The 24,219-nt window shown below is 43.1% G+C and overlaps 1 protein-coding gene across 1 annotated transcript in view; it reads right to left on the reverse strand.

The window, feature by feature from the left end:
• MKLN1 (muskelin 1) overlaps positions 1–24,219 on the reverse strand; it is a 330,653-nt gene that overhangs the window by 227,416 nt on the left and 79,018 nt on the right. The window lies entirely within an intron of this gene.

The raw sequence follows: 24,219 nt of genomic DNA on the forward strand, positions 1-24,219 counted from the left end.
CACGGGGGTGTGTGTCCTTCAGCCCAGCCTGTACCCTCTCCAATCTGGGAACCCTCTAGGGATGTCCGACTGCCCATTTAGGACCAATCATACCGGGATCGGGCCTAAACGAGCAGTTGGACATCCTTCTCACAATCCAGGACTGCTGGCTCCCAACTGCTCGCCTGCCTGTGTTCCTGATTGCCCCTAACCGCTTCTGCCTGCCAGCCTGATCACCCCCTTACCACTCCCCTGACAGCCTGATTGATGCCTAACTGCTCCCCTGCCAGCCTGTTTGCCCCTAACTGCCCTCCCTGCAGGCCTGGTCACCCCTAACTGCCCTCCCCTGCAGGTCTGGTCACCCCTAACTTCCCTCCCCTGCAGGCCTGGTACCCCCAAACTGCCCTCCCCTGCAGGCTTGATTGCCCCCAACTGCCCTCCCTTGCTGGCCTGGTCCCTCCCAACTGCCCTCCCCTGCTGGCCATCTTGTGGCGGCCATCTTGTGTCCACATGGGGGCAGCCATCTTTGACCACATGGGGACAGCCATCTTGTGTGTTGGAGTGATGGTCAATTTGCATATTACTCTTTTATTAGATTGGATTTGTAATGGCTCTTTATATATTAAGGACAGTCCTCCTTCCCCCAATTTTACATTAGCCTTTTAACTTTATTTATAGTGGCCACTATTGTTTTTCATCTATAAAGATAATACCAGTCCCAATTAATTCACATGGTTGATGAGAAAACTAAATAAAAATTTATGAAAATGCAATAAAACATAAAGGATTTTTATCACATACTTCCAATGTTGATACTACCCAGAAATGAAGAGGGTTGGTCCACAAGTCTAACATGAATTGTTGACAATTAAACTACTATTCTTGACTCTGACAGTATCTTACAAAACAAGAAATTAATTTAAACCTTTTGTATCATAGTTATTAAGACTATTATGAAAATAAACAAAAATGTAGGATATAAAAGCACTCTGAGATGTTCAGATGTTTCCACATAAAACCAAGCATTATTATTCTTTTACTTTCTTTTGAAAAATCTAATTAATTCAGTATAGGCACATTAGAACAAGAAAGGCATCATATTTATCACTACTGTTACCTCAGGCTCATAAGTTATGCCTTGCTCACCTTCCCAAATAGTCCTTTTCTCAAGCTTCCCATTACTTGAAAACAAAAAGAGATCAGTCTGTGAAAAAGTCTTCCTCAATAGAAATATTTTTAAAAACGACATAGTTTTATATAATTAATTACATAAACAATATTTAGAGGCATATATGGAGAAGTCTTGCTCCCAGTGATGTCTCCATCCTTCCTCTTACTCCCACCCTAGTCCCTACGGTTTCTTGTGCACTCTTTTAGTGTTTCTTTATACGTATGCAAGCAAATACAAATACATATTATCGTTATTATTACTCTTTTCATTCACAAAAGTGGCATATTATATACATTGTTCTCTATCTTGCTTTTTTATTTTTAACTTAACTATATATATTAACTAGGAGACCTTCAACAGAAAGACATTTAATGAAAACCTAAGACATGATGACATTGGCATTTATCAAGAAAAATTTTAAATTTCTATCTTAGTTTTGTCACCATCATTATAGAAGCTCAGAGTTGGACACTGTGGTAAAAGACTCACTAGTCAGTCACCGAACCCATTTCCTGGACACAGGACTGCATTTTAAAGCCTCTCTTGCAGTTAAATGTGGCCATGTGACTGAATTCCACTGGACAGAATATGAGCAGAGTTTATGTGCGTCACTTCTAAGTCCATCCCATAAAAGTCTCCCCATGCAATCTCCACATTCTTTCCCTGTCTGTCAGCAGGATGTCAGTGCCTAGAGCAACCTCACAAGCCACATGTTGAAGATGGCAGAATTACAAGATGGGAGAGCCTGGTTCCTTCAACTACCATGAGAGCCACCCACAACCAGGGACACCCATTTTAGATATTATCTGAGTGAGAAACAAATTTCCCATCATCTGAGCCACAACACAGTTTTAGGTTTGATATACAAATTTAACACAGCAGCTAGTATTGCCTTCATTAACACAGACAATAACCTTAAAGTCCCCCAAGACTGGTATATGGCAGGTATTTGGATAAATGAATCGATGTGTTTGGATAAATTAATACTTGAACACCTTTGAAGATAAATAATTAATTCACTACCCTATTGGTAGTTTAATCCATTTCAATCAGCTTGAATTATTGAAAAATTACTTATATGGAGCTAAAACCCATCACCCTTAACTTGTACCAATGTGGTTGCCCTTCTCAGTTACACAAAATAAGTCTGATCTTTCTTCAAGATCGACTTTCATTTATTTGACAATACCTCATCCCATTCCTCCATGGTCTCCAAGCTAAATAGTCTAATGTTTTTCATTGTTCTTTTTAGGTTATAATTACTAAAACTCTTACCATCATCTTTACCCTCCTGTGGGCCATTTGAGTTTGTCATTGTTCCCTGTTCAATGGATACTCAAGATAGAAGGTCATACTCTTGGTAACACTGGCCAGCCATGAGGGTACCATTGCCCCTCTTAGTCAGGATTCCATACTTCAATTAACACAGGTTAGTATTTTAACAGCCTCTGAGGTGGTCATGTCCCCTGGTAACTTGTTTCAAGCTTGTGGTCAACCTTCCTACCTCTTTCCTCTCCTCTGCCCGGTCCCCACCATACACACTAATTGGTTATACTCTGTGACCTTTACAAATGTCTTCTCTGAGACTCATTTCTCATATGAAAAATGAGGTGGTTGGACCAGGTAACCTCTGAGTTGTTTTTTCCCCCGTTCTAATATTCTTTGAGTCTAAAACAGGAAGTTCTGGGAGAGCTCACGTTGTACTTTTACGCAGAACCTTTCACCCATCGCCGTTGGAGGGTGTAATTCTGCCTGGAAACATTAAGCTCATCAGACAACTGGAAAGTACTGCGCAGGTAATTTTTCTCAGCTGTATTAAGCTTATATTCACAGATATCTGGATAGACTACAGCTGAACTATAGTGATCAGGAAGGGAAAAATAAGGCCCAGGCAGAAAAGCAAAACGAAACAGTGGGAGCATGAGAATCAGGGTGTGATTTTCTCGGAAGGAATGCTCCATCACTTTTTTAACCCAAGGGAGAGTGACCATGAAAAAGGAGTTTGAACATAAAGCCTGGTTTATGGTCAATTTTTTCATTTCACTTCATACGCTGAAAATCCCTCAGCCAATGGGCAAATAAATGCATTTGGTGTAGTGGCAAATTAAAACATGTCTCCATACCCTTTGTCCTTGGTAAATTTGTTAAAACAGACATCTTTCATGATATTAGCTGAATTTCTCCTGGTATTTCTGCCTGACAGTTCTCCATCCCTGCCTATGAGCCCGGATCTACTTCCCACTCTAGACTGAGATTCTACGCATTATTATTTGACCTCTTTTGAAAAACTCATTGCCAGCTTCATAACCTGATCTGGGCACACTCCCCATTGGGGCCTGCATTTCCTGTGGATGATGCATTGGTTTCCTAGGTGACAGAATAGACCTGTTAGCTTGTGGTTTCTGACTCATTCACTGCAATGGACGTCACAAAAATCACGGCTGAACAAGTGGATGCTGATAAAAAGCATGTGCTTAGTGGAGCAGCAGGGCACTAATGGTTAAAACCATCTCATTGTACCAGCTCTCCCTCCCACTAAGCAAGCCAACAGACTGACACAAATACCAGATGAGAAAAAACAAGCAACAGATTTGAAACCTCTCTGAATTACCAGTCATATAGAAGTGCACAGTGGAGTCCTATTTACAGCCCCAATATTTTGTTCCTTTCCCTGTTTAGAATTTTCTTTTCCCCCTGGAACGTGGAGGTACCAGGATTGTCTAATGAAATGTCAGATGGAGACTGAAAAGGGAGGTGGAGACAAACCATAACCTCACCACAAGCTTGTTTGCTAAGGTGACACCTCCTTTTGATCTTTCACATTTGTTCCCTGAGAGGGTACTGGCCAATGATCAGAGCCCAGGATGAAAAATACAGTCTTTCCGGCACTTAATCTTCAGAAAAGCTGGATTTCATGAAGCCTAGAGATAAAAACACTCCCCCCCCCCCCCCCCCGCACACACACACACGGGGAGGAGGGGGAGGGAGGAGAGAGAGAGAGAGAGAGAGAGAGAGAGAGACTGACTTGCTAACTACTTCTTTTGCTATAACTGATCCCAGCTATGTACTGAAATAAAAACCACGAAGAGTCCCTTTGTCCTTCACGTCTGAACAACTGAAGACTGAATGGATTCTTTAAATTCTTGAATTCTTTAAATGACCAGCAAACCTAAAGGTTCCCTCCTGGAGATAATGCATCTTGTTTTCTACGGAGCCTTGAGGGATGCTTTAAATAGCATGAGCAAGCATCCCAACAAATTAGACAGCAAATGTAGGTTAGCTTTATTTAGACAGATAAAGACAAGCAGAGAAAGTTGTCTGGTTCAAGGGCAGTGCAACCTGACACGAGAGCATTTCCCAGAGGAGGGGAAATTGTCTTGGGAGAGAGGGGTATTTCGGGCAAAAAAAAGTTCCTTGGATCACCAGGGGAAGTAATGCTAAGTTCTTCAGTACAGAGGAGCAGGAATTAAGAATGGCCTGCCACTTGTTGAAGGAAAGGTCTATAGATTTAATGTAAAGGAGGACTTACCCTTCCTAAGCGCTCTCTCTCTCTCTCTCTCTCTCTCTCACACACACACACACACACACACACACACACACACACACACACACACACACACACAACCACACGCATCCCTGCTTCCCATTCCTTGAGAACCATCAGAAAGGACAGGCTTCCCAGAACATACACCTGGGTAGGGAGTTCATGAGGCTCCTCTGGAGTGGGACTCGAGGTCCTCAGCAAGTTCGGAGTCAGGAAACATGTCCAGATGGAGAACCCCATGAAGATGTGGAAGCCCAGAAAGCAGGGAAACTAGCCAATTCGGGAGCATTCACTCTTTAAACAAAAATGTGGATCCTTGGGAAAAAGTTACAGTCAATTATTTTGGTTTATTTTTTTTTCTCTCTCTTCTTCCAACCCTTAGATTATTTTCTGAAAACAAATGCCTAAGGGAAAGCAGTTGGTCTAGAAAACATTTTAACTTTCTGGTTTTGTTTGTTTGTTTTAACTGTAATATTTATGGTTTCTTCCCTTTCTAATTTTTTGTTGGTTTCTCCTCAATTGGCAAAAGCCAAATATTTGATGTCAGTTCATAGCCCCATTAGTAATTAGTTTTCAAAAGAAAAAAACAATTTTAATTAGTAAATTTATAATATTTGAATAAATTATATTTAAAATATGTAATGGTTTTCCGATGGTCTTAGGTGACCCTGCTAGCAGTTCTCAATCTGTGGGTCGTGACCCACAGGTTGAGAACCGCTGCTGGTCTTAGGCTGATGGTCTTAGGCTCTACAGCAGCGGTTCTCAACATGTGGGTCACGACCCACAGATTGAGAACTGCTAGCAGGGTCACCTAAGACCATCGGAAAACACAGATATTTACATTACGATTCATAACAATAGCAAAATTACAGTTATGAAGTAGCAATGAAAATAATTTTATGGTTGGGGGTCACCACAACATGAGGAACTGTATTAAAGGGTCGCGGCATTAGAAAGGTTGAGAACCACTGATCTAATCAAAAGGAAAACTACTCTTTTACTTCTTTTTGGTAAAGAACTAACATTTCTACATAAATGGAAATGGAAAAACTTAATAACATCTTGGGATCTATATTTCTTGCTCTGACATTTCAATTGCTTCACTATTATTAGAGTATCTTTATTAAAAATTTCAATTTGTGCTAATAATAAGGAGACCTTTAAAATGTTCTTTAGTAAGTCCATCTCAGAACGTGTTTTTAATATTTTTAAGTGCTGGAGAAAAACACTTTTATTTGGAGTTGAAAGCAAGTTATAATTAATCACTGATCCAAATAAATAAGATATGATGTACATAACTTAAAAAAATTATAGCAATTTTTTTGTTTGTGTTTTTCTGTGTCCTCCATGTTTGCTGCACTAATATTATCTCAGTAATATTTACATGGTGCAAAGAAGAAAATACTGTAACAGTATTTGACTAGGTACAATAAGAGTCATACATTTTATTTTTATTTTGTGACATTGTGGCTCTTCAGCATGACCTTGGCATTCTTCCTCTTCTGATGCAACTTCCTTCTCTGCCTCATTCTGTTTTGGTTGAGGCTGTGTGAACGGCTCCCCCTTCTCTGAGCAGTCCTTCAGCTTGTCTGTGAGATCCTGGGCTGTCCCTTTGTTTTCTGAATATCCACTTCCATCTTCTGTGGCGACACCTGCAGATAAACATCTAGCCAGCCATCCAAATGGACACCCCCCCACAGCCCTCAGACTCACACCCATACACACAAAGGTGTGCATGCCCGCGCATGCTCAACTCCTCCCCTCCCCCAGGGAGCTCAAACTACGCCAGCTGTTTTCTGGCCTGGGCGACAAAAGCAGCCTCAGAGCTTCTTATGTCAGTTCCCTGATCGAAACCAGCACTAATAATGTTGCCGTTGCCAAGGAAGGATTTAAGTCGCCTGGACCGAGGAGAAGATGGCTGTACAGGGTAAAGATGACAGAGCCAGACACTTCAGGCTGTGCGTGGCAATCAGACGGGAAGAAACAAGAGTAGGGGTCCCTCTGCCTGAAGTGCTTTGCCCACCCCCCCTTGTCTGTTGACAGCCATATGCTGATATTTCAAGACTCAGCTCAAGCATCCCGTCTTTCTGAAGCTTTTCCTGACACATGGACTGTCCCCTTCTCTGTACCCGTACAAATACTTGCTTAATTAGATGCTTATATTTCCCCAAAAAACCCATGAGATTCAAACTTTGAAAGGCACAGACCTTGGTTGATTCATCTTGTATCTTAGCACCTGGACCATGGCAGGCATTCAATGTGTTAGATGGATGAGTGGAGTCCACTGCTTCCCTCCCATGGGTGAAAGTAGCAACTGAATTTTTGTGGAGGGGGAAAGAGAAGAGTGTCATCTTTAAAGTTGACGTTGGGCGTGAAGAGGTCAGCATGATGGTGTGAGGCTGACCCTCCACATGAGAGAATAACTCGGCAACAAACAGAGCAGCTGCCTGGTCATCATGCCCATCACTGGGATTTCTTCAGTGACCAATAGATAAGTCCACTTACAAGATAATAAGCCTTTGCAAAACTTGCAAGTGTGAATAAGAAGAGATTGTTGTTGCATCAAGGAAGGTTGCATTAGCCAACAGCAAATGTGGTACATCTCTATTAAATCAATACAATTCATGTTCCAGGGTAAAATGCTTCAACATTTGAAATGTTTTAACATCAAGGGAGGGTAGGGGTAAGGCAGAACTGTGATTTTTTTTTTTTTTTTACTTGCAAGATCTCATTTTAATTCTCACAAAAACCTATAAAAGACATGTTATTGCCTTCCTTGTACAAGTGAAGAAGGTGAGGCTAGGAAATGATAAGAATTAGGAAGCCATTTTAGTGCTAATACTCAGCAGAGCTTAGACCTGAACCCAAATCTGACTCCAAAATACCATCGTCACTCCTCTGATTCCTCACAGGAGCCATTTTTAAATACTGACATCGAGTTTTCAGGGAGGTTGAAAAATAAAGATAGAATCTTTATTGAGTGCTGACGATGGGCCGCACAGAGGCAGGGCAATGTGGGTGGATATAATGACCCATCTTCCACTCAGGGAGCTAAGTAGCTAGTGCAGAAAGCTGACAGAGAAGCATAGGCGATGAAATGAGGGCTGCCATGAAGGGGACCATCATGGGCTGCTTGAGAACGGAGGGAAGGAGGGGTGGTTCCGGCTGCACAGAGAGCAGGATAGTCTCACTGAGCACAGGAAGATGGCATTTTGAGAAGGCTCCGAGGTGGCCAGGGGAGGGGTCCGCAGGACAGGATCCTGCAGAGTAAAGAAGGGAACATGTTACAGGAGCTGGTGGAAAGTCTGCTGAGGTCAGTGTACGGTTGGAATAGTGGAAGGTGAGGGTGGGGTGGAGGCAGACCACAGAAGGCTGTGAATGGGAGTCTGAGCTTGAAATGGGGAATCATTGAAGGTTTTTGAGTAGGGAAGGCAAGGATCCGATCAAATCGACTAAAACATCCGAAATTATTGCTGAATCCATCCTGACACCAGATCACAAGTACATAAAGTACACAAAGCAGAAAAATATAGAAACCAATATTCTTAATCAAGACTCAAAAAAAAAAAAAAAGTGCTGCTTACTTCTGAGGAAACACAGCAAATGGAGGAATATATGCCTAATCAACAGCTCAAACCCCACATGTCCTCTTCCTCCTGCACGGACCAAGAAGGTCCCACCCTCGTGATCCTAAGACAGCCCCACCAACCAGTCAAACCAATAAAACTCCTCCCCCAAAGAAAAAATTCCAGCAGGGAAATGACAGCTCCTTTCACTTCCTTCCTCTCCAGAAGCCAGCCCACGAAGATTGCTTAACTGTTTTCTCACCTCAACACAGCAGACGAACATCCTAGAATAGGAACTGGATCCTGACAGCTTAATTGAGTTAAAAGGAGAAGTGTAGATCGTCTAAAAGCCTCTCAATGGTTTGCGAGCAGCTTTCACGGCTCTGAAAGCCCAGTGGCGTTCCCAGTTGCGTGGTCAGGGAGGAGCTGGATGGATTTCCTAGCTCACAATTCAAAAGCACTGGAAGTCAGCAGTTCTGAAAGACTGCAGAAATGGCTTGTTTACATTTTTCTCTTGGGCTGAAACCCATCTATTTAAACTTTAACCAGAGGCAATTATGCAACCATGGTGAGCCAGAGATGGCAGCCTGCGCAAGACGCCAACAGTCTGGCATTGGAGGAGGAAGGAGAGGGAATATTTTGAGAAAGGGGTCAAGGAAGAGCTACTAAGAAGGTTTTAGAAGCAAAAGGTGTCACCTACGCAGTTGGTCTTCAAGAGAATCGGGAGGGAAGTGGTGAGGGGGGGAGAGGAGGGGAGGCTGGTAGGGTGGGCAGGAAAGACAGCAGTCTCTGATGGAGTGGGTGGGGCTGGGGCTGTTATCATCCCACCGGTTCAAAAGTCCCACCCAGTAACAGCAAACTGTTCTGTACCTCTGCTGCGTGTACCTCCCCCCCCCACCCCGCCCCCCACTTGGATCAAAAGTACATTATCCCAGAGAATCAGTGGTTCTGGGTGGCCTGCCTGGAGCAGACACACCCAGCCAGGACTCAGGCCTCTTCCCCGAAAGCCAAGCCTCCTCTTTAATTCAGGTTTTCCTGGCAAAGACCCACCGTGGAGCTGATGAGCAGTCCAGTGACGTCAGAGGAAATACCCCACTTGACAAAGGACTCTGCTCCAGTTGCCAACAAACTGAACTCGTTAGCATGCCCTGATCCGGATCCCAGGATCTGGTGAGTCCTAACAGCAACTAAGAGAGAGAGAGAGAGAGAGAGAGAGAGAGAGAGCTGTTGCTCCCAAGTGAATGTTTTATTCTGGATTTGAGGGTGTTGTGGTCCTGACATTGACACTAGGGCCAGGTTTAGAGGCATATACACATCTACAGGAGACCAGACCCCCACATCTCTCTGTGTAAAGGCATAAAGGCACCTGACAGTCTATCCCTAGATATTCATTCCTTTGAGTTTTTTAACTTCGTGCTTTTGAGTATTCCTATTAAGATACACATGCAGTATATGGAGTATTGCCCTGCCTCGGATGTTATCGGCTAACTTCTTAGCAGGAATTCACTTTTTACCAGTTCCAGCCAGATCAGAACCAGGGCCCTGCGGGAGGAAGCATTTTGGTAATGGAGAACGGGCAGAGACCTTGAGAATTATGAGTGGGAAGCCAGCAGGAGCCGAGGAAGAGTCCTGCACAACAATGAAACTCAGTCCCTCGTGTAGGCAGCAGAAAGCCAAGCTCATCCTAACTTCCTGTGAAGCCTTCTTCTCTGCTAACCCAGCTCTGACCAGGGAAAGCCAACTGGGGCCCAGCCAGAAGGCATTGGGAAAGGTCAGAGGATTTGCATATATTCAGGGCCATGGCCATGGTCTTCCAGAGCAGAGGCCAAGGTCATGGGCTTCTCTCCAGACCAGTGTGCTGCTCTCACCGGAAGGTCTGTCTACAGCTCTGAACTGCACTCCCAAGTCCTGCCAGCCATCTAAAAAATTCATGATGCTGTTCACAAGGCCTGGGTGGAGAATGTGGGGTGGCTGCCTGCAAACTCACCCTGACTGGGGACAGATCCCGGCGTAATGCTGGGGATGGAGTGGGGCACACTGCGTACGAGCAATAGAACAGAGTGTGACACTTTATTTTTATTAAACACATGCTCCAATTCTATTTCTTAACGTTTGTATACGTATAAATTGCTTTCTTGTGCCCTGATCCTGGAGTGAGAGAAGGTCTGACTCTGATGGCTTCTGCAGGATAGAGCTGTGAAAACAAGGCTGCGGGCAGATATCCCAAGAGCGGCATAGACATTTCAGAGGGATACACACATTGCCCAGCACCCACCAGCTATTTCACAAATACCTTCTCGAAGATGAAAAGCATGGATTCAGGAGCCAGGCTGTCTGGGTTCAGATCCTGGTGCTATCACTTACCAGCTACGTGACCTTGAGCAAGTTGAACGTCTCTGGGCCTGAGTTTCCTCACCCAGATCATTGAATCAAGAGTAGTTCCCAGTTCACAGGGTTGTTTGTAAGGAATAAATGAGTTGGTATTTAAAGGGTTAAATGAGTTAATATTTAAAAGTGCTTAGAACAGCGTCTGTAACAGCGAGGACCATATTGAAAAAGTCACATAATCAAGGGAACTTGGGTTGGTTCTACGATCGACTCTGTCTCTGAGGAGGCTTTCTCTGGTTCTGCCCTGCACTTCACCTCCCACTTGCCCAGCATGAGAGGACAGGAGAGAGGCCCCCGACACTTTCTCCCCAGGCTGCCCTTGGAGCACCAGCAGGGCACTTCTGTTCCACTGTGAAGCCTAGCAACATGCAGGCCCAGGGCCAAGCCCAGGCCAGAACCAACAGCGGGAGCACTGGCTGGCTCCTGGGCCAGGAGCGGAATTCCTCAGCAGATCCCTCAGGCCCCGGGCAGCTCCACGCTTGCCCATTCACCGAATGCTCACTTACTTGTCCTGCGTGGATACTGGGTACCAACCCAGGCTTAGAGAACACAAGGAAAAGCCCTAATCGAGAAAGGCAGGAGAAGCAGAGAAACAACCAGGTGGCAGGAAAAGGGATCATGGCAAGAGGAAACCCAACACATAAGGAAAAAGCAGAAGAGCTCAAATAAGTACAAGGAAACTTTTTTTGTCTCTCTATTTTTGGCCACGTGAAAAACACAGACACAAGAGAGTAAACCAGGCAACTAGAATGAGATGGTGCCGGTGAAGGGACGGAACAGGCTGCAGAGGGCAAACACATGCCAGTTACCTCATCTTCCTCCTGTGCCCTGCAAGCCTGGCCCCGGAGTCGTTTGTACCCGGGCCGAACAATGATTTCATTTCAAACTTCCTTCCACATTTCTTTTTTTCTTAACAAAGCCCATCACAACGCTGTTTTGGGAAGTGGAAGCAGTATCTATCTTTAGGAAATCTAAATGCCAAAAAAGCCCAGAGAGGCATAATTGAGAAGTAAAGAATGGCTGGTGTGATCGGGACAAACATCAAATCGCAAATATTTGAAATTCTTCCCCTTCCGGGCCCTGAGGAGAGAAGTGCCTTTGTTTGCTGAATTGGCTCCCAGACGACTTGGCCTTGTTGTGTTGCGTAGGATGTTGGACGGGAAGGAGAAGCCAGAGGAAGGTCAAATATTTGCCAAGTACCTGCTATCTATCAGCCATTCTGCTAGATACTAGAAATGTAAGAGTGAGCAAGAAAGATAGGACCCTACTGTCATGAAACTAACACTTTCTAACTTACAAAAAACATTGTGGTAGATTACACATAATGTAAAATGTAGCATCTTAACCATTTTAAGTATACAGCTTAATAGTGTTGGTATGTTTACACCGTTGTACAACCAATTTCTAGAACTTTTTCATCTTGTTAAACTGAAAGCCTATGACCATTAAACAACTACCATTTCCTCCTCCCTTCCCCCAGGCCCTGACAGCCTCAGTTCTACTTTCTGTTTCAATACACTTGATTACTTTAGAGTCCTCCTGTAAGTAGCACTGGTCTTTTTGTGACTGATTTATTTCACTTGTATCCTTAGTAGTATTATCAGAATACCTTTTTTTTTTTTAAAAGTCAGAATAATATTCCATTGCACGTACATGACACATTTTGTTTATCCATTCATCTGATAGACACTAGGGTTGCTTCCATCTCTTTGTTATTACGAATAATGCTGCTATGAACATGAGTGTACAAATATATCTTTGAACTAACATTCTTTTAAGAAGCTTATCCCATCATGTTTCGATTATTTGCTTTCCCAATTAGATGGTTTGTTGCACAAGGACCTGTGTTACTTATCTTTGTATCCCCGTTTCCTATACACTGCTGCCACATAGTAGGAACTCAGTAAATACTTATTGAAAAAAATAATTTATTTTTATACTTCTTAGTCATTATTGCTGCAGCTGGCTGTTTTACATATTTTAATAAATAAGTTTTGCAATTTTAACGAATTCTATTTTTATTATATTTATATGCTAAGCTGTTTTATATAAGGGAATTAGTATAAAAAATTCTAAATCTCAATCAAAATTCACTTCCTTGATGAAATGCCATTGACAATTCCTTCCCACTCACTTTGCTTAAAATCAACTCTTGCAGCTCTTATCCCTCTCCTTCCTTTCCTTTCTTTTCCTCAAGTCATAGTCTTGCATAGATCTTGACGACCTCATTACGGGTCTCCTCAACTCACGGGGCATCCTGTTGAGTAAAGCTAGGCATGGGCTCAAACACTTTCACTGAGGGTCATTTGTACAAGGCACAGGATGAACAAGGCCACACAGCTCTGCCTCTGGAGGAACTCTCAATCTGGTGGTTCTGCCTGATGATTTTTGGCCACAACTAAACAAGTGGATTCAGTTTCCCTGGGTATAGAAAATAGTGTTTACCTCCATTCCCCATTACTCAGATGCCAAACACAGATGGGACAGCATTGACAAAGCACGAGGAGCTGAAAGGCATTGGGAAGATTTTGAGTAGCATTGTATTTGATGATAATTGCTACATGCAGTATCTGCAGTGGCAGAAGCTAGTTCTGTAACCGTTCACAAAACACACATTTGGAATTAGGATTTCGGGTCAATGTAACATTGTTGTACACAAAATTTTGAGGCACTAGCTCAGCTCTGAACACAAAGTAATGATTTTTCAAAAATATAAAAGAGAAATATTAAAAGGCAGAGTTGGCCCCCCAAATAAACTTTTTATGGAACAAATGGGCCTGTTGGGCTGCAGGTCTGAAAGGGGGCAGAAGATGCTGGATTGAGGCTCCTGCAGGGTGAGGGAGACTAAAAGTGATCTGCAGGGGGTGAGGGAAGTAGGTGGGAACCCGAGCAGGTTCAGGGCTTGACACCATGGGCTGGACTGGGAACTCCCATCCCCATGCACACGAACTGGCTTGTTAAAGAGGATAAGAAAGCTGACCACTGCTTGATGAAGAGCCTGGCATGAGGGAACGATGAGGAGGAAGATAGGGGCACATGAACTGGATGAAGCAACCACAGGCCTCCACAACTAACACTATGGCATCTCCATGGTCACAGCAGGAGACAAGAAAAGACAAACTCTTTTTATTCATATAATATGATTGTCCAGAAAGACAATTCAGTAACATTTCTGGGTATAAGATTAAACAAAATTCAATTGCAATTTAATATATTAGTGTTTATCACATATACGTTAATATTTAATAACAAAAGACACCACTCTTAATAACAAGTATGCCCTGATACATAATAAAGTACCTAGGAATAAATATAATATAAAATGTGGGCCTGGCCAGTGTGGTTCCGTTGTTGAGCGCCAACCTATGAACCCAATTCCCGATCAGGGTACATGCCGGTGTTTCAGGCTCAATCCCCAGTGTGGGGTATGCAGGAGGCAGTCAATCAGTGACCCTCTCTAATCATTGATGTTTCTATCTTTCTCTCCCTTCCTCTCTGAAATCAATAATATATATATATATATATATATATATATATATATATATGCACATATATATATATATATATATATATATATATATATATATATATATATATATTAGAGGCCCAGTGCATGATTGAATCATGCACATGTAGGGTCCCCTACACGCTTTCGCTTTTCGCGGTGGAGCTGGGTGCCTGTCCGCTGGTGCACCAGGCCTTTCAGAAGCCTCCGCCAAGGCTTCTGAAAGGCCTGGTGCCGGAGCAGACAGGCACCCAGCTCCCACGCTTTTGATGGTCCGCGGCCGCTGAGGGGGGCTGCCGCGGACACCTGGCTACCCTGCCGTTGAGAGGTGCAGCTGGGTGTCTGCGGCAGGCCCCCTCAGTGGCCACGGATCTGGCCGTTTAGAGGCACAGGGGGCGGGAGTCCGGCCCCCTGCGCCTCTCAACAGCAGGGTAGCCCCCCTCAGTGGCAGCGGATCTGTGCCTCTCAATGGCCGGATAGGCCACCCCGAGTCCCGCCCCCCAGCCTCCCGCCGCCCAATCGTGGGCGTAGCGGAGTGATGGTAATTTACATGTTACTCTATTATTAGATAGGATAATGTGGATTTTAAGTATAAAAGATTTTTTTTTATGGAAAAGTTAACTAAGATTTGAAAAAAATGGAGACATATACCATATTCATGAATTGGACTATTCATTATACTGAAGACTAGAGGCCTGGTGCATGAAAATTCATGCACTGGAGAGGGGGGTCCCTCAGCCCGGCCTGCCCCCTCTCACAGTCTGGGAGCCCTCAGAGGTGGGAGGCGACCGGGCGATCAGGGGAAGGTGACGCCCCATCACACCTCTGCTGCTGCCACTGCCGGCAGCACAAGCCTCGACCGGCCCTGGTTACCTGAGCCTCAGGCGGCCCTGGGCAGCTGGGCAGCCGCCATCCAAGGCTTGCCTGTGCCTCAGGTTGGCCCTGGGTGGCTAGGGGGCTGAGGGGACTGGGGAACTCCGGAGGCAGGCGCGCGGAGCGGCCAGACCCACCTGGGGGTGGGCCTGGCCGTGCTCCACGCCTGCTGCCCTGGTGTGGCTGAGGGGACTGGGTGCCGCCATCTTGTGGCTGTGGGTGCTGCCATCTTTGAGGGTGTGGCAGTCAATTAGCACATTCCCTTTTTATTAGATAGGATGTCAGTTCTCCTAAAGTTAATGTTTAATTTTGAGGCAAACCCAATTTTAATATTTTTTTATTTTTTTAAAAAATATTTTTATTGATTTCAGAGAGGAAGGGAGAGGAGGAGAAAGATAGAAACATCAGTGATAAGAGAGAATCATTGATCAGCTGCCTCCTGCATGCCCCATGATGGGGATTGAGCTCACAACCCAGGCATGTGCCCTGACAGGGAATTGAACCATGACCTCCTGGTTCATAAGTTGATGCTCAACCACTGAGCCACACTGGCCAGCCTTGAGGCAAACCCGATTTTTAAAATACCAACCTGATTATGTAACATGGAACAATGATCACAAAATTCATGTTGAAAAGTAAAGGGTCAAAACATCCTATATAATAAAAGGCTAACATGCATATTGTCCCCTCGACCGGGAGTTTGACTGGAAGTTTGACTGGGAGTTTGACTGGCCAGCCAACCTCCCATGGCCCCTCCCCACATCCAACCTGGCTGCCCTGATCCAGATGGGCCGTCTGGACCCCACCTGTGCACAAATTTGTGCACTGGGCCTCTAGTATAATAGTAATTGGGGTTGCCTTTGGTTGCAAATAAAAATATATAGTATATAATTAAATTGGCTTAAACAATAACAGGTGTATTATTTCACATCACAGGATGTCCAGTGGAAGGTGGTTTAGCGTTGGTTAGTTCCGCAGCATGATGACATCATGGGGACCTGGACCCTACTTATCTATCTGCTTAGCCATTCTCAGAGTGCTGGTCTCCAGCTTTTCTCCTCAGGGTGGCAAGATGGCTGCCACCATTTCAGGCATCACATTTTCTCCAACTCTACAATTACAGGGAAGGCAAATCTTTTTCTTATGTACCTTGTCAAGTGATAAGAAGACTTGCCTATCCTCTCCCACCTTCACTCTGGCATAATTCCACATAAGTCTCATTGGCAAGAGATGCAACACATGCCTATGGCCAAACCAATCCCAATGGAATAGGATGATTGTAGTGAGCTTAGACCAAGCACCATAGACTGGGCTTCATGGACACCTGAAAACAATTTAGATTCAGTTGAAAGGAAAAGGAGATAATATCCCTTGGTCAGATAACCAACCACAACCCAAGGCAATTTTGAAAAAGAATTAAGTCAGGGGGTTTGCTCTACCAAATAATAAATATTTAAAACCAGAGGTGACATAACAAACCAGGAGTGAAAGGATAAATTACTTAATAAATATGTGTTGGAATAATTACATATGTATTTCACATCACAAGCTTTGATAAAGACTAAAATGTAAGTAGTCAAACTTTATACTTCTAGGAAAAAACATGAAATTATCTTTACATCCTTGGGATAGGAAGAATTCAGTAAATAAAGCGCAAAAGAATAAAACACAAAGCAAAGACCGATACACTTTCCTGCTTTAAAATAAAAAGACATCATCAACAAAGTTCAAAGACAGGCTTAGACTGACAGAAGATGTTTTCCCAGACATAAAACCATCAAGGTGTAAATATTCAGAATTTATAAAGAACTACTACAGGACAATAAGAGAAAGAAACAACCTCAAAAAAATTGGTAAATGATCTGAATAGGCAATTTATAGCAGAGAAACTCAAATGCCAATAAACATACAAGAAGATGCTCAATCTCACTAGAAATTAAGGGAAAACAAAATAATAAAAACTTACCATTTTGTACTCATAGATAGGCAAACTTTTTAAATTTGGAAAATACCCAAAGTTGCAAGATATGGGGAAACAGGACTCTTAGAAAGCAAAATGACAATATATCCTATCTAATAAAAGAGTAATATGCAAATTGACTGTCACTCCAACACACAAGATGGCTGCCCCCATGTGGTCAAAGATGGCTGCCCCATGTGGACACAAATGGCCGCCACAAGATGGCCAGCAGAGAAGGGCAGTTGGGAGGGACCAGGCCTGCAGGGGAGAGCAGTTGGGGGGGACCAGGCCTACATGGGAGGGCAGTTGGGGGGACCAGACCTGCAGGGGAGGGCAGTTAGGGGTGACCAGGCCTGCAGAGGAGGGCAGTTAGGGGCAATCAGGCTGGCAGGGGAGCAGTTAGGCATCAATCAGGCTGTCAGGGGAGTGGTTAGGAGGTGATCAGGCTGGCAGGCAGAAGCGGTTAGGGGCAATCAGGAAGGCAGGCAGGCGAGCAGTTGGGAGCCAGCAGTCCTGGATTGTGAGAGGGATGTCCAACTGCCTGTTTAGGCCTGATCCAGGTAGGACATCCCTTGAGGGGTCCCAGATTGGAGATGGTGCAGGCTGGGCTGAGGGACACACCTCCTCATGCACGAATTTCATGCACTGGGCCTCTAGTATTAATATAAACCCTAAGACCCAACAGTTCCTCTCTTAGGTATATTGCCTAGATAGTGGATCTCAATCAGGGGTGATTTTGCTCCCCAGGGAACATTTGGAAACATTTGACGCCCTTTCTGGTTGTCATACCTGGGTGTGGGAGGGTGCTACTGGTTACTAGTAGAAATGAGGGATATAGCTAAAATCCTATCCCACAACAAAAAGTTATCCAGTCCAAAATTTCAATAATGTCAAGGTTGAGAAAGTCTGGCCTAGAAAAACTTTTATATGGTGTGCATCAGAATATGGGTTTTTTATGTAACTGCAGCACTGTTTCTTATAACAAACAAAAGCAAACTAAAAACAATCTACTTGCCATAATGCAGCTGAACGAATAAATAACTTGCATATATTCAAACAAGGGAATAACATACAACAGTTATAATTAATGAGTTAGTTCTTCAGGTTGCAACAGGAATGAGTCTAAAAAGTAATGGTTACCAAAAAAAGTATTGCAGAATGTTATGTACAGCATGATACAGTATTCTTTTACATGTTACAAATACAAAGGAATACTACATATTGTTTCTGACTATATACATAAAATAAAAAGTATAAAAACATGCATGGGGATGATTTATAGGCACTTCAAGATGGTGATTCCTTTTGGGAAAAGAGGAAAGGAGAAAAATAGAGAAATAAATGGGTCAGGGATAAGCAATGGGTTTCAACTGTACTTGTAAGGCATTTTACAACAAACACAAAATCCTAAAGCAAGTAAGTCAAATATTAAGCTTTTTAAAAGTGTTTTATACATAGACTTTTATTAAACTACTTTCTATATGTTTCAGTTTCATTGAAATATTTATTTATAATGAAAGTATTTCAAAATATTTTAAGAGCTGCATTTGTAAGATTTTTTTTTATTTTTTATGTGTTTTGGGAGCATAGAGTTGGTGGAGGAAGCCCTTACTTCCAGAAGAAACTGTTCTGTTCCAAAAGGAAATTAGAGAAGAGGAAAGTGACCCCTGAATAAAGAGAAGCCTATTCATTTAAAGACCCTCTCCCAGGGATTCTTGGCAGGAAGAGTTGGCTTTCCTGCAGCGCTAGCGATTGGTAGGCGATTCCTCTGTCCATGGTCCTATTCCTCTGCCTCAGACAACCTCACAAGAGCTCAGAGGGAGGTTCAAATTTTGCCTTGTAATGTTCCAGACGGAGCTGAGCAGCAGAGAGAAGAGGAAATATTGTGCACAGCAGGTCTTGAGTGTTTGAAAGAAGTTCTGACTGTCTGCAGTAGATGCCACCAGCAGAAGGGGGACCCTCTGGACCACCGTTCTTTATAATAACATGAGCAGCATCTCTTGGTCAAGTGAGCCCCAGTTGCACTGAGACCTGCGTGGTAAGAATGATACATCATCTCCCTAACATTTCATAGTTTTAATGAAAGGCTTTCTCATCCCTAATGCTTTTCATCATTTCTTTCCAACACTCCTATAACAGCAGTCGATATTCGCCTCCGCTTTTACAGAGATGAGAAGAGACTAACGAAGATTCTCCAAAGACTTAGGTTCTGTGAACCAATATTTTTACCCACTGGGGATAAATAAACAGTGAGAGTAACTCAACTGAGAAAGACATTTTATGGGCATCCCAGAGTAATCACCTATCTTTTTAAAAGAAAACAACATTTCTTGAGTTCCCAAGAGGAGTCTGGCACTACATAAAGTGATATGAGAATGAGAGTGCAGAACATAATGTTTGGGATCATAATGTTCCTCCAGGGACTTAAAAATTAATGTAGATTCAAAACTGTTTAAAAAATACAAGGGTTGTTGTAATAAATCATGGGAAAACAAAGTGAAAGGTGTAGGGGCAAAAAATCCCAAGCAGGGTGATAAACTATGGAACACAAAAGCAGAATCTGATGAGCCAATTAACCTCAGAGAACACAGACTCTTGGAATACAGTCAATTTTGCAGACTCAGTTACTTGCCTAGCCACATAAAATCAATAGCTGTTTCTGATGAGCTACTGGGAAAAATATTTACTGTTGTTTTCTATAGATGGAGTTGAAACCATTCAGCATACAATAAAGTAATTAGTGGGGAAATAAAATATGTGGGTTGGCAAACTTTTAGTCTACAAAACTGGAGATCTAGTCCTGGGTGATAGCTCTAATGGTGTAATTGGGTTTGTAGATGCTGATTTTTATCAGCAACCAGAAACTATGCTAAAAGCTCAATTTGGCTTACTTTAGGTTCTCTGGATAAGTTGGTGGGGAAATTTTCATCAGGCAATTTGTTATATGTCAGAAGAGGAAATAAAGCAGTACATGAACACTGTGATACACTATAAGTAAGAAAGTATCTTAATAGAAAAATGTACTCTAGTCTAGGACGACATTTTTCCATCAACATGATGAAAAGTGCTTAGAAAGCTGGGGACCTAACCGGTCCTCAGAATGAGCTTTGGCCAGTGCCCCAGATTTTGAGTTTTAACAACTTCAACCTTGCTAACACACCAATGCTAGGAAATGGGTTTTACATCTTGATGGTCAGCTTCTGTCTTGGGCTCCCTCATGGTCACTGCAACTTTGTTCACTTTTATATATACCTTTTCCTGTTTTCTAGTATTATAGTAATAAGGAAAGATAAAAGTGTTGAGAAATCTTGATTCCGTTGTGGAAGGGAATAAATGAGACAGTCAGTTCCATGTGGATATCCAATAGGCATGTCTAACTGAATGCTCTTCATTCTGATCTTTTCATGGCCAAAGAAGAACTCTCTATTCTCTCTCTTAACCTCTTGTATTAAATAACAAGAGGCTTAAACAAATAGCTTTACTTTTCTCATAAACAAGATGCCTGGCAGTAAGCAGCTGCTGATGTTGGTCCAGGCAATTTTTTTTCTACTTCACTATCTTTAACATGTTGGCCTTTAATCATCATGCCTTTAGTTTTGTAGTCATAGTCACAGGATGGCTGCCATGACTCCAGGCACTGTGATGGTATTCCAGATAGCCACATCTATGCCCAGAAGATTTTCGCTTAGGTCTCATTAGCCATAAATGAATCACCCTTAACTGCAAAGGAGATGGGAAAATTGGTTATCTAGCAGGAGAGAATGGGATTATTATGATTGAATAATACCAATCATGATTCATCATTTGGGGCTGGATATACTGTCATCCTCAAAAAGTCAGGACTCTGTTAACAAGGAGGAAGAGAGTAATGGCTTTTGGGGAGGAAATGAATACAGTCTGTCACAATTCTCATTCCCAGCCTACCTGTCTCATTAAATAGCACCACCATCCGCCCAGTGTCCCAGCCAATAATAGAGGACTGTGATTCCTTTCCTTCTCTAATGTCCTACATGCAAACCACCAGAAAGTTTTCCTGACTCCACCTCCCACATATACCCCAATCCACTCTATTCTCCCCATTTTCACTGCTACTATCCTTGTTCATGTCACTATTGTTCACCTGAATTGTTGCAATTGCCCCTAAAGATCCCTGTACTTTCATTCTTGCTCTCTATAATTCATTGCCCAAACAGAAAATCACTTCTTTGCTTAAAACTTCCCATTCTCACCTAAAATTCCTTCCTATGATCTTCCATGCCTACAAGATCTAGGCTTTGTCCTGTCCAACTTCATTTTGTACCACTTTTCCAATTGCCACTGAGTACCCGCCATCTAGGCCTTCTTTCTCTTCCTCACACTCAAATTCGTTACCATCACAGGGACCTCTGACCCATCTGTTCTCTCCATCCAGAATGCTCTTCATTCTGATCTTTTCATGACCAGCTCCTCCTTGTCATTTAGATCACTGTTCAAATGCCATCTCTTCAGAGAGGTATTACCTGGCCACCCAATCCAAAGTAGCCACCTGGTCATCCTTCCACTTCACTCTACTTCATTTCCCTGTAGTGCAGCTATCACTAAAATTACCTTGTTTGCCCCATTATGTATCATGTAATAAGTACAACTATTTCCATATTTTCCTCCACACTAGAATATAAGCCCCACCAGAGCAGAAACCTTGTCTGTTGTGTTCACTGCTCTATCCCTAGAACCTAGATCAAGGCACATGTCAGGTTCCCATCACATATTTCTGAGTGAATGAATAAAGGAGAGGAAAGATTTTTAAGTAGGAACTTGAGCAATAAAAATAACATCTGTAACATATTATCAGCATCCTTAGAGTTATCCTTTATAGAGCAAAATCACTTGGTTAGTTAAAGAATGTAAATGTGTGATGCTTTAAAGACTTCACAAGGAACAAGCAACACTAATTTCTCCCACCCAGCCTCTTTCCACCTGTATCTTCCTTTCCAAAGCTAAACATCCCACAGACTCTCTTAAACTTAGTTCTCTATCAGTGCAGTTATCGAATGCCTTCCCCACTGACTTCTTTCCTTTTGCCAAATAATATGATTACATGTTTGCACCATTTTCTAAAGGTCTGGGACAATTTAAAAGAAACATCTGGAAAACATCCTCTTTTTCATTCTTTTCAGCCAGGATTTCAAGAAGGGGAAAACCCAGATGCTCTTGGAAGAAGAGAGAAAGACTTCGCATCTGAAATTTTCTGCCTTTCTCTAAGGCTTTCACATATCTATATGTGTTCTTCCCAAGACTAAAACTATTTCCACTTTATTCACCAGAAATCCAGATTTTTCAACAGGCTGTCCTCCAAGTAAAATGTTAAAATCAGAGAGATCAATATGGAATCTTCCTTCACCTCTCTCTCTAGGATCCTCTCAGGCCTTCCTATACCTTCTCAATCCCAAGGTGACGTCCTACAGGCCCAGGCTCTGGGTCAGCGGCCAGCTGGGCCAATGGGCTCAGCCTGCACTCCAGCCTCCTGTGCATCTGGCAGGCCATGGCACCTTGAAATTGGTCAATAGGAACTTTGGGAAGTGCACATCCATGCTAGGGGCACAGCGTCCTGGTGATGCTGACCCAGCATAATCCAGAATGCCCTTATGTGTAGGAATGTCCTCAAATACTGCTCATAAATTGCATACAAAGAAGGCCTGCGGTTTTGAACTTTGGAACTTGCCAACAGAAAATAACAAGAGATCATATCAAAGGTCTTGAGGGATTATGTTTAAAACAGTAATGAACTATTTCTCTGTACTCACTACAATCTCAGCCCCTTCCCCTTCTTTATATGTCATCACCACCACCCCACCCCACCCACATACACAAACACATACATTCACGTCTAGCTTCATGCCTACACACTACTTCTTGGACATTCACAGGCCCCTGAAACACATGTCATAAAACAGCCTTGACAGTTTTTATAATGCATCAGTAAAACAGATGAAGTGTGCACCCCCAAAATATGCAGGTTTAATTTTTAAATTAAAAGGTAAAATGGACTTTCTGTAGAGAGCCTATTTCCAGAGCATATCATCATATCTCAGGTTAACTGGGTAATTCTATTCCCATATGGTTATCAGAATTCTAAAGATAGCTCCCCAAGATTCCCATCTCCAGGTCATTCGGCCAAACACTAATCTAGGTACTGCTGTGAAGGGATTTTGCAGATGTAATTAAAGTCCCAGCGTTAACGTTAAGATTTGGAGATTTTTCCAGGTGGGCCCAATCAGGTGAGCCCTTTATAAGAACAGTTTTCCTCAGTTGGTAGCAGAGAGGAAGTATAAGAGATTCTAAATGTGAGAAAGATTGGATGGTGATTGCTGGCCTTGAAGATAGAGAAGATCAGCCCTGGCTGGCATGGTTTAGTGGTTACAGCATTGGCCTGCCCACTGGAGAGTCTCTCAGGTTTGATTCCCTGTTAAGGGCACATACCTGAGTTGCAGGTCTGATCACTGCCTCCAGTCGGGGCTCATGTGGGAGGCAACCTATCGATGTGTCTGTGCCATATCGATGTCTCTCTGTCTCTCTCTTTCTCTACCCCCTTCCCCCCTCCATTCCACTCTCTCTAGAATCAATAGAGAAAATATCCTCACTCCTCAAGTGAGGATTAAAGAAAAAAAGGAAGAGAAGATCACGTGAGAAGGACTGTGTGTGGCTCTAGAAGCGATGGCTCTGGGCTGACAGCCAGAAAGAAAACGGGGACCTCAGTGCTGCAGACCCGGGAACTGGGTTCCACAGCGATGTGACTGAGCGTGGAAGCAGGTTCTTCCCCAGGTAAGAGCCTGACTGATCCGATACCTTGAGTTCTGCCTGTGGAGCACCAAGTAGAGAACCCAGCCCAACCCACCCAGACTGCTCACCCACAGGACTGTGAGCTAATTAGCGAGACGGTGTCCTAATCCCCTGCGTTTGTAGTAATTAGTTACACAGCAGCACAAAACTATTACATCCCTTTGATTTTTACATCTCTAAATAAAGGCAATAATGTCTGGCTATGTCTAAGAAGCATTCTGAAAAACAAATATTAACAAGATTTAATTAACTTGTTTTAAGTTCAACAGAGAAGAAATATATTAACTTATTTACAAGCTGCCATAGTTTTTTAATTATATTACCCACTGAAGTTCAATCCAGGGCCATGAGACTCTTTAATCTCAGTTAGATTTGTTTTCTCATATTTATGGCAGTTGCAGGTCAGGGCTAATG

This window comes from Cnephaeus nilssonii (genome assembly GCF_951640355.1).
Source record: "Cnephaeus nilssonii genome assembly, chromosome: 12".
NCBI classification, from domain to species: Eukaryota; Metazoa; Chordata; class Mammalia; order Chiroptera; family Vespertilionidae; genus Cnephaeus; species Cnephaeus nilssonii.